The sequence below is a fragment of the Prionailurus viverrinus genome, chromosome B4 (assembly GCF_022837055.1).
Source record: "Prionailurus viverrinus isolate Anna chromosome B4, UM_Priviv_1.0, whole genome shotgun sequence".
In the NCBI taxonomy this organism is placed as follows: Eukaryota; Metazoa; Chordata; class Mammalia; order Carnivora; family Felidae; genus Prionailurus; species Prionailurus viverrinus.
This window is the reverse complement of record NC_062567.1, coordinates 25,123,206-25,135,052: the sequence shown is the minus strand read 5'-3', so window position 1 is coordinate 25,135,052 and position 11,847 is coordinate 25,123,206. Positions and strand designations below refer to the sequence as shown.

General features: G+C 41.6%; 1 protein-coding gene across 8 annotated transcripts in view; it reads left to right on the top strand.

The window, feature by feature from the left end:
* Positions 1-653: 653 nt before the first annotated feature.
* Positions 654-11,847, top strand: part of ZNF438 (zinc finger protein 438) — a 172,917-nt gene continuing 161,723 nt past the window's right edge. For 4 of the 8 annotated variants that reach the window (XM_047867502.1, XM_047867499.1, XM_047867506.1 and 1 more), the window contains exon 1: positions 662-755. The gene's annotated coding sequence lies outside the window, so the exon portion shown is untranslated. Of the gene's footprint in view, positions 756-9,856; positions 9,932-11,847 lie in introns of those variants that run through there. The other 4 variants (XM_047867505.1, XM_047867507.1, XM_047867503.1 and 1 more) reach the window with 3 other exon arrangements.

Genomic DNA, 11,847 nt, shown 5'->3' with positions numbered 1-11,847 from the left:
GGTGAATGGTAATCCGTAAGTAGTTACACAGAGGCCAAACGGGTTATCCAGTAAGAAAGACACACTAAAACCTCTAAGACGGCGCCGGGACAAGGCGGGGTAGGCGGGCGCGCTCTGGAACCGGGAGCTGGAGCCGGAGCCGGAAGGGCGGACTCGGAGGGGCGGGTCTAGCCATCGCGGGCGGGGCCTACCCAAGGCAGGTCCGGTTGGGGCGGAGCCTGGGGCGGGCCCGGGGGCGGAGCCGGGTGGGAGCTGGGCACGGCGGGAGAGCTGACTCCTCCCACTCGAGGAGTCGCAGGCACCTGGTGAGGAGCTAACGGCTGTTTCCACACGTGGAGAACTTTTAATGAACACGTGAGGGAAGGAGGCAATGTCTGCGGAAAGTCTACCTCACAACTCTGGCGTCCGACTCCAACCCCCAGGGCGACAGCTAGTTCGATGTGTTCCTGGGGTGGAGGTGGGGTGGTCTACGCCCCTTTCCATTAGTGTCCCCTGCCCTCGGCCACAGGTTTTCTGAGAAGCTTTCTCAAGCAGTCCCCGCCCCAGGAGGCGGCCACACAGGCCACTTGCGCCTGCGCCTGCTCCCGGCGCCACACCGCGGGGGCGGAGCCGCCGAGGAAAGGGGCGTCCCTCCCGCCGTCGCGCGCAGGGCGGAGCCGTGGGGGCGGTGCGGCCGGGCGCCCAGAGACCTGACCTTCCCGAACGCCGGGTCCCGTGACGTCACCTCGCCGTGACGCGCACGCTGTAGGAAAACTGTAAGTTTCTAAGGATTCCTGCAGCTCCCTGGGCCTGCGGGGCTCGCTCTGTTGCTCGCATTCCCGGTGTCGGTGGTGGCTGTGGGCGTTTGATCATTGGGCGATCGGGGAGCCGCCGAACGTGGCGAAGGGACAGGTGCCCGCCCAGAGCGGGAGTGCACCTTCTGCGACGGGCGGGACCGAGAGTGCGGGGAGGCGAGGCCGCGCCCCGCAGGACAGGCCCTCACTTCTCCCCTGGGGCCGAGAGGGCTCTAGGAGCCTGCGACAGAGGACAGGGAAGGAGGAGGGTCCACGTGGGAGCGACCCTCTTTTTTTCCTTCTTTGATGAAGGGACTTAGATTCCCCTCAGCCCTGGAGTTTGACATGTGAAGTATGGTATGGAGGGTTTCTTCAGAGACTCCACATCTGGGCTTCTTTGGGGATTCTGCAAGTGACCAAATCGCTGAGGACCGGTTATAAAGATAACCACCTGCTGCCTCAGTTTCCTTTTTGTGTAAAATGGAGGTAAAGCAGCCCCTGGCCTAATTGGCATTCGTACAGAACCGGGGACGTGAGAGCACGTGAGGTAACAGAAGCATGTAAACTTGGTAGGTGAAAGCTTAGAAAGGCAGTCCTTATTCTGAGAACGTGGTGGCCAGTGGCCATTTAACAAAGGTCTGGTAGGTAGGGATCTTTCACAGTTTTGCCTCCTTAACCCCCTGGCGCCCACTGATCATGGACAACACTTGAGTCTGATGGGCGATCTGAACTGTTGTCACTGAACTTAGTGGAACAGGGATCAAGAAATGACTGGTATCCTTATCACAATATTCTTGACAACGGACAAATGAGATCCCCTTGTCTGGGTTTTTCAGAGAAAGCTTTCAGCTTGCTTGAGCTAGTGCATTTTACTCGACACGGGTAGACTCAGTTTTAGAGTTGTTGTGTCCACTTAGAATATCTGATGGTCATACTTGAATTTGAAAGTTTTGGCTTGCCAAGGGTTGGCACGTTATTGATGAGTTAGTACCGTAATACTTGTCAAATTCAGGGATAAGTATTTGTTAGGACCTTTGAAGGGAATACTATTGTACACATCACAGGGTGTATTTATTCCAGAGATGGAGAGATCACATTTCTGTAAATTCAGTTTAACCTCCTTTGAGAAGCCTTAGAATTAGAGAGCAGGGGTTTTAGTCTTTGTTCTACCACTTAATAACTTTGTGTCCAAGGACAGCTCACCCAAACTTGGGATTTTCTTTTCCTGTCTCAAATGGGAGATGATGGTGTATTTACTGTTGCTTTCTCAAGGAACCAATGAGAGGGTAAATGTAAGGATGAAAGGGTTTCTAAGTGTGGTTATTGTTATTAAGAAAGCTCTGTAGGTCCCCTAGCCTGGATAAGAGGTGTGTTCGTTCAGAAGTCAGGTTCTGAGTCAGAACTAGAAATACAGCAGCAAGCAACTATCCTGCGAGCTGGTGGAGCTCATTTTCCAGGGGGGGGGGGGGGGGGGGGGATGGGCTACAAAGAATAAGAACACAGTATTATTTCAGACAGTGGTTAAGTAGAGTGAGGTGGAGGAAGGTAAGAGAATGGCAGTGGGGGAACAGAGCAGGTGTAGATAGGGTCTGTCGGGGAAAGCCTTCCGAAAGAGGTGACCGTCGAATCCATGCAACCGAGAGGAAGAGCGTGACGTAAGAACATTTCCGGCAGGGATCGTAAGAGCAGTAAACACATGGACTCACCGTATTTGAGGTAGTCTTGTAAACACTAAATTTTTACAGCGAACTTACGAGGTAGGTACCATTATCTCCCATTTTTGTGGATGAAGAAACTGACACCCAGAAAGGCGTGCTCGAGGTCGTACAGCTTAAACGTATGGAATTTGGGCAGTTTGACGCGGAGTCCGTGCTCCACGTGGCAGTCCTGTCGGGCCTCACAGCAGGGGCAGCGGAGGAACGATGCTGGGAGGTGGACGCTAGCCTGAGGTGGCCAAGGCGTGGCAAGATGAGTGTACAGATCGCAGCAAGGAAAGGGGGAAAGTGGTGGCAGGCGGTGTTGGAGGACCAGGCTGGGTTTTGGGGGCCCTTGTAGGCTATGGTGGTGTTACTCTAGGTGTGATGGGAAACCACTGGGAGGTTTGTATCAGGGAAGTAGCGTCTGATGTTAGTTTTCTTGGCTGGAGGACTAGCCGTAAGGTCAGGGAGTGGGGCCACTTGGCCATGGGGAGGTAGGAGGGTATGGTTCTGTGCTGGAGGAGAGATGCTGGTGTCTTGGCCTGGGAAAGTGGTTGTAGAGACGATAGTACGTGCTCGAATTCATGATATGCTTTTGAGGGTAGAGCTGCTGGTGTGGGCTTACACCTGGCGTGTGAGGAAAAGGGCGAAGTCATGACCTCCCCGGTTTCAGGCTGGGAGAGCAGTGGTGCTGTTGAGGGAGCAGGGAGAAAGGGCTTGGCCGCGAAGGTCATGAATTCTGTCTTGGACAACTTTCAGATGCCTCGTAGACCTAGTAGTACCAGAGCTAGTAGTAATAGGAAGCACTACGTAGCCGTAAACTGTACTGGGCAGGGTTTTAAGCACTTTCACGTGTATTAATTAATTTCATTCTTGTAACAGTTATATGTGCTAGAGATCATTATGATCCCCATTTTCCAAATGAGAGGACAGAGGCACAGGTTAGTTAAAAGTGGCTGGCCTAAAATCACCCAGCCTGCAAGTGACGGAGCCAGGATTCAAAACCAAGCAGTCTCTGGCTTCGGATCCACACAGTTAATGTCTGTAACCACCTGTAAGTTGACTGGTTGAGTAGGTAGTTACAGACATTAACTGTACGTTTGATTTACGCATTTGGAACTTAGAGGAATGGTCAGGGCTGGATACTCAGCATTTACATTTCTGAAAAGAAAGCCTGCTTTTGTGCCTCATCTAAGCCTTGGTTGGCGATGGAGTAAAGAACGCAGGCAGTTGGGCCATGCTGACTAGACTTTTCGTTACTTTTCTCGGTTCACACGGCCAATATCCAGGATCCCCTTTCCATGAGGTTCTATGAGGGTGAGGTCTGTATGTTTTTTACTTCTCTGTCTCTGGTTCCTAATCCAGTGCCTGCCATGTAGTAGCTGTTAGGGATGACTTTATATGTAAGACATTTGATTAAGTTTTGGGAGTTCAGAGATGAATAAATCATAGCACTCTCCTTGGAGGAGCAGAGTGTGAGGAAAAACCTGTGGGAATAAAACCAGAGTAGACTAAATGCATAAATACATGTTGATTATTTCATTCTGGCCTTCTGCAGCCCCCCCCCCCCATCCCCCACCCCATATACTCGAGGGATGGGGCATGAAGAGGGTCAAAGGAGCAAAAGAATGCCTTAGCAATTGCATGGTGAATTTGAGGCTCCTCTTCCACAAAAGATTACTCATAATCTTGCATATTTTACTATATTTGCATTAGTTTTATTTGGCAACGGTGTAATTTTTACCAAATGAAATAAATTCTGATATTTTAGTATCATTGTGGAGTGATGAGTTTTTCCAGTTCTATTACGTCAGTGTTGACAGGACTCACTAGTGAAATAAGGGAGTTGGCTTGAGATGTTGCAGCTTGCATAATAGAGGGTGATGCAGGGGCTGTGTGAGGTATTTAGGCAGGTTTCCACTGGTTTCAGTGTATCACGCCAAAGTTCCACATATTGGAGTAAGTTTCAGTTTCTCTGCTGATGATCTTTAACACTGAGATATGTATATATATACACATACATTCATATATATATATTTTTTTTTGTCATAGAAAGGGGATCTGGGGGTGTATGTCATAGGTGGAATTATAGATTACATCTCATATCTGGAATGTGGTAGAACCTAGAAACTAGAACAATATGCACAAAAATAAGTGTCTTCTGTAGATCTCTGTAAGGGTATACTATAACTTCAATACATTTGTCACAATTTTATTACTTCCTATCAGGAGTTTTTGAAATTTGAACCATTACAAGATTATATAAAATTGCACCAGGGTAGATTTTGGATTAATTTCAGAGTTTTTTCTTACAGTATATAAAATTATATCTTGTTTAGCTTTTTTAGCTTTCCATGGGAGAGTTGATCTGGATAACCCGGTTCACCATCACTCTAAACATCTAATTTTTTTTTTTTTTTAATATTTATTTATTTTTGAGAGAGACAGAGACAGAATGTGAGTGTGTTAGGGGCAGAGAGAGAGAGAGAGGAGGAAGACACAGAATCCAAAGCAGTCTCCAGGCTCCGAGCTGTCAGCACAGAGCCCGACGCAGGGCTCAAACTCGTGGACCATGAGATCATGACCTGAGCCGAAGTCAGACGCTCAACTGCCTGGGCTACCCAGGCGCCCCTTCACTCTAAACATCTAAACAGGAATCCTCCACAAATACAGATGTGCCATCTTGTTTTGCAAATTTTAAATCTGCTATTGTTGCTTCCCTAAATTTAATGGAGTTGAAATGATTAGTATTCCTTTATACCACAATTGCAGCTGGCTTCCCCAGGAGTATCAGATATGCATAAATGGTACAAAGTATCTTGAAGGGCCTGCTGATTGTTCAGCCTTAGTCACTTTTTAAGTTTAGACTTAGTGAGGGCAGGTTGATGGTTATTTAATTGTGCTGGATTGTGGTAAGTCTTCCTGTTTGCAGACAGAAGCCCCTCTTTCTAAATCTGACCATCCTAGATAACTTATACAATCCAGATTCTTAAAAAAAAACAAACTATATTTACATGAGCAAATTTAGAAACTACTACTTTATGTTAAGAGTACACATTTAAATATATGGAAATTGTTTCTTGTAGAAAATTATGTCTAGCCCAGTGATGATATGTAGTGGCCATTAAATATAATTTCTAAAATTCTACTTCTTGTAGTTTCTTTTATTCCTGCATATTACCTTCAACTTATATATCTATGTACATGTGTGTATATATATTTATATTTTCTGTATTTGCAGTAAAAGCTGAATATTAGTTGTGTCCTTTTACTTAGCATTGTAAATGATTGAATATATTTAAATAATATAAACAATTGTCACTTAATTTTTTTAATTTTAGTTTTATTTAAAATTTTTTATTTTAGAGAGCAGGGGAGAGGGACAGAGAGAGAGAGATAGAGAGAGAGAGAGAGACAGACAGACAGACACAGAGAGACAGAGAGAGAATCCCAAGTGTGCTCCATGCTGCTGCAGAGCTTGATTCCACAATTTTGGGATCGTGACCTGAGCCGAAATCAAGAGTCAGAGCCTCAACCGACTCAGTCACCCAGGAGCCCCAAGTGTCACTTAATTTTGATTCATTTGACACGTGGTTACTTACAGATTAATTAAGGCTTGATTTTTTTCACATAAACAATAATTATTATTAGTAAGTCTTGGTGGAGACTAAGCTTTAGTGACGGGTTAACCAAATTGCTTTTGCAAAAGAACATGCAAGGAGAAAATTTTAGAGGGGATTAAGCAAAAACAGAATGTTAGTGGAAGGGATGATTTAACCATAACAACCTGCCATACCTAGAATTCTTAAGATGTTACTATCCTATAGATAGCATTTTTTTATTTGGTTCTATATTGCAAAAGTGTTAGTTTTAAGCTGCATTCTAGGCCACCAATCTATAGTGAGATAAATACTGGAATATATGCAACTATGAATTTAGCTCAGTGGATCTCAACTGGGGATGATTTTGTTCCTTCTCCCAACCTCACTCTTGGGACATTTGGCAATGTCTAGAGACATTTTTGGTTGTCACAACTGTGTGTGAGGGCATGGCACCTGTCATATAGTAATGGAGGCCAGGGATGCTCTTAAATATCCTACAAGGCACAGGACAACCCCAACAGTAAAGAATTATCCATTTCAAAATGTCAATACTGCTGCTGAGAAATCCTGCAAGATATAACTTTTTTCTTTCTTTCTTTTTTTTTTTTTTTTTTTTTTGGTGTTTTAGAGATTGAGGTGGTAGTTGCAAGTGGCAAGCACCTTACTTGAACAAAAGATTGTGTTCAACTGCTTTTAGTTTGTTGGAGAACTGAGCTAATTTGGTTTATTTATTGCAAGGAAAAGAATTTTTGTAGCTGATGGTTTTGAATTTTTTTTTTTGATTGCCAGTATGTCTAATGTTTTTGGTTTGTTTTCAGCCATGATTTTTTTTCTTGATAAAATTAATTTTGGCATTATACAATCCTGGGTTGTATCAGATTTGCTAGTATGAGTCTCCTTCATATTTTGAATTAACTATCTCAGTTACATGGTTGTTTATTCACTTCAAAAATCCTTTCACATTCATTTTGATTCGCGATTTTCATGAACACCCCATGAAATGTGCAGAGCATGCGTTACCCTTACTATTTGCCAGATGAGGAAACAGATCAAATGATTTGCTGTATACATTACAGCAAGTTAGGGATGAAAGCAAATTTAGGACTCTCAGAGGTTTTGATGCTTAGGACATTTTTAAAGTTACTAGTTGTTGTCTCATTTGATTTTCCTGGCTGTCCTTTGAAAACTGGTAACTTACTTAAGGTCACCCAACTCATAATGTAGTTTTGACTATTTCCAGTGACCTATGCTGCTTCTCCAGGTATTCTCTAATAAGTATATTTGACAGTTTCTGGATAAATTCACCAAATCCATGCTTAACCTAAGTAGGTTTCTTAACACTATAAGGGAGGAAAATTTCTCCATCCTCTTTGGATCTCATTCTGGGCCTAAGTATTAAACTGATATGCCAGATTGATAGTCGAAAAACATACAAACTTTATTAAACTTACTTGTACATGGGAACCTTAGATGAAGACCTAAAGTAGTAGCCGGAACAGGAAGCTTTTATACATTTTAGACAAAGAAACAATAAATTTGTGAAGAATTGACAAGACCAGAGGAGTTTGGGCCAGGGGTAGTAAATGGTGAAGAAGTAACTAGGAAGATAAGGATTAGTTTAATAGGATTTCTTTGTATAGGTTTCTCCACCTCCAGTTCTCCCCCATCCCTCCCACCACCATCTCTGCTGATAAGAATACTTTTCACATGGGAGTTTTATCTTTTGCTTTCAGGAGGGAAAAAGGAGAGTCATAACGTCCTTGCACCTGCTGTTTCTTAAATATCTTTGATTCAAAATAATCAGAATATCAAAGTGGCGTATGTGGGGAGGGGCATTCTGGTGTCCTGCAACACCTGTCAGATGTTCATGTTGTCACTTGAATGAATAGGTAATTCAGTGTTTGTAATCCTGTGATTGGACTTGAGTGGAAACTTCGCTGAATTTTGATAAACCATAAGGTAGTGCTACTTGCTATTTAGAATTTATTGTTCAAGCAGTCTAAGTCCAAAAGCAGACTGAAGAGATGGCTCTCCGCTGTATTTGAGTATATTTGGGTGAGGCAACCTACTTGGCATGATTCATTTTGCCTTTCTGATGAGGGATGTATATTTGGGATAGTACCTCCATTGGTTCTAATTTTTAAATTAGAAACCTATTATTCTCTTTAGCCAGTGCCATCTTATATGTCACATTTGAGGCTGTTTCTCTTAACTTTTCCAAAAAGACTATATACTCAAATATTTGATGAGTTTTCATGTTTGAAGATTATTTGATGATATTCAATTCTTGATGTAAGTTTCAGTAATCAAAATTTTTTTTTTAATATCCAGAAGTGGAATTGGTGGGGCATACGGTAGTTTTATTTTTATGTTTTCTTGAGGAATCTCCATACTGTTTTCTATAGTGGCTGCACAAATTTACAGTCCCAGCAACAATGCACAAGAGTTCCCTTTTCTTCACAGCTTTGCCAATATTTATTATCTCTTGTCTTTTTGATGATAGCCATTCTAACAGGTGTGAGGTGATATCTCATTGTGGTTTTGCTTTGCATTTCTCTAACAATTAGTGAGACTGAGCACCTTTTCATGTTCCTGTTGGCCATCTGTATGTCTTCTGTGGAAAAATGTTTGTTCAGTTACTCTGCCCATTTTTAAAATCAGACTGTTTTAATGAAGGGCAGTTGGCACACAGTGTTTAATTAGCTTCAGGCGTAACAGCATAGTGCTTCCTCAACCCTATACATCGTGCTGTGCTTACCACAGTTGTCACTATACAAAGCTACTACAATACCTTGACTATATGCCTCATGCTGTACCTTTTATCCATGGGACTTACTCATTCTATAACCAGGAGCCTGTACCTCCCATTCCTTTCCCCCAATCTCCCATCCTTCTGGCAACCACCAGTTTATTCTCTGTATTTATGCGTCTATAATTGGAAATTTTAATGTTTCGTATAATACATCCACTGGCTGAATGTGGACAATTGATAGTGTGAAATCCAAGTGGGTCTTGGATTAAGAAGGAAAGGAAAAAGACCTTCGTCCGTGCAATTGTGTATTGGGCAACAAGGACTATAATTATATTGAAAAGGTGAAGATTTTCTTTAAAAAAAATTTTTTTTTCAACGTTTATTTTTATTTTTGGGACAGAGAGAGACAGAGCATGAATGGGGGAGGGGCAGAGAGAGAGGGAGACACAGAATCGGAAACAGGCTCCAGGCCCTGAGCCATCAGCCCAGAGCCCGACGCGGGGCTCGAACTCCCGGACCACGAGATCGTGACCTGGCTGAAGTCGGACGCTTAACCGACTGCGCCACCCAGGCGCCCCAAAAAGGTGAAGATTTTCAATTTTCCATAAAACTGAATTATCCTGCCAAAATATTTTTCTTATCTCCATGAAGAAAAATGCCATATCCAAGTGGACATAATATTGTATTACTGAGGGGAGAGACCACCATTGACGTGTAACTGAAGCCGGGCTGGATTCCATACTTGCTAAGCAAGGGAGAGCTCTATGTGCAGAATATAATCCTCCAAACAGGCAGAGATGTACGTAGATCGGGTTTTGAGGAAGCATGGAGTTGTAGGATTGGCATATTTTCAGTGAGACAGTTTAAGGATTGGCCAACTTGAAACTTGGGGTTTAGGGTCTGGCTGGTGCTGAGGAGCAAGTGTCCTGAAGCAAGGCAGTTGCCGCTCGGCTGACCTCCTCAGCTGAGTACTTACGTGGAAATGTTGAGTAGAGTTGAAGGGTTGATACATTGGGGCATATTTACAACCGGTTCTGTGATTACTTGTTCCCAGCTTGGGACAAGAGCCAAAGAATAATCTTTTCCTTTCTCGAAGCTGGAGAATAGGTACTTTTTATTTTCCACATTTGTGTCAAACATTTGTTAGCAATCGCGCTAATATACACTTTGATTTTGCTTTCCTTCTGAAACTTGTAAAAAAAGAAATGAGTGCAGTGAATGTGATTTGTTTCCTATCTACCAGTCTCAGGATTATATGTTATTTGGGACCCAGGCTGCTTCAAGGATTTTTTTGATATATAGTTAAAAAGGTAATATGTTATTTATGGAAATACTTGACTATTTTAAATGCTGTGGTGATAGCTGTTACTTTTATGTCTGTTTTTCTCTCTTGTGGGAATGTGTCGTATCATATGCCTGCCACAGTAGTCTTGATGGACGCTGAATTATAGATCTACAAGTTTGTTGTTTTGCTGTTGTTAGAGATACATGTAGAGGGGATTACTTTTTGAAAGTTAACTGGCAAATTCTTCTTATCAACATTTAGGAGATTTAATGGTTATATCATGTGTCTTATATAAGGTAGGCTGAATGATTTTAGTGTCTGTGAATCATTTTACCACAATTATATCATAGTATCATTTTTACAAAGTATTTCGGTTTAATTTTTATTTACAATATTTTAATTTTTGGAATGAAATAAAGAGCTGTTTATGACAGTTGGCTGGAACTGTGATATTTTTCTAAACTGATGTCTCACAGTAGTATTTTAGCTTTAAAAATGTTTTCCTTTGAGGTTCTAAAATAACTCAGAGGGCATTCTTTATCCTAGAAGTTAGAAAAAGCAAAAGGAGTTTTTGATATGCTTTCTATTCTGTGTTGACGTTTTATTTAAAATAGCCTGTGTACTGTATTTACATGGAAAAACGTCATAATATTTTTAAAAAAGAATGGGTACTGCCACGTTTATATGCAGCCCTTATTTCCTTTCTTAACCTACAGCTGTTATCATACCTCACTGCCTTCCAGATGAGTATTATCCAGTGATAAAGCTACATTTATGATTTAGATAAAGCATTTTTGTGTGAAAGCTCTTTGAAAATGTGAAGCCTGATTCTTGTTTTTACCTATAGCGCAAGTTTCTGACTTGCTATGGTAGTTAACCTTAAGAGCTTAATCTCAACCCATTATTAAACTTAACATCATGTTGTTTATAAAGAGCTATTGTTTAATTGGTAAATGATACTCAAACATTTTTAGCCTCAGCATTTAAATTTTCTAAATCTATACTAAATAGGTAATTAAATTTCCTAGGAAAAAAGGTGTCTTTGATGCCTAAGCATGGTTACACTTTTGTTTATATGTATGAAATAATGGATTGAAATGTGGTTTTTCTCTGTGCATACAAGCCCACCTCTGGGAATAGGTGGGCTTATATTGCCTAGTGATATGATCAAAAATAGAGTCCTAGGTAGGTGATAGTAAAATGGAAAAAACTGCTAATATAAATGGATATAAAATGGTATTTTGTAGTTTTAATTTGCATTTCTTTGATTACTGCTGAGGCTGAGCTTCTCTTCATTTACTTGTTAGCCATATAAATTTCACCTACACTTTTCAGATTTAGCAAATAAAAATACAGGAAACCCTGTTAGATTTGAGTATTAGATTAACAACAAATACATTTTTAGTGTAAGTATATACCCTTGCATTAGTTGGGATATACATATACCAATTTTTTTATTGCTTATCTTTAATTCAGACATGATGGGGCATTCTGTATTTTATCTGACGACTTTACTTCTCTAAATTGTCTGCTTCTGTCTCTTACAAAATTCTTAATTGCATTTCCTGTCTTTGTTGTTATCTTCAAGAGTTCTTGGCATACACTGGATATTAATCCCTTGGTTTTGTTTTTTGTTGTTTTTTTTTTTTGTTAGAAGTTGCAAACATATTCTCCCATACTTTTGCCTGTTAGTTTTGTAGTGTTTTTTTTTTGTTGAATAACAAGTCTTTAATTTTGA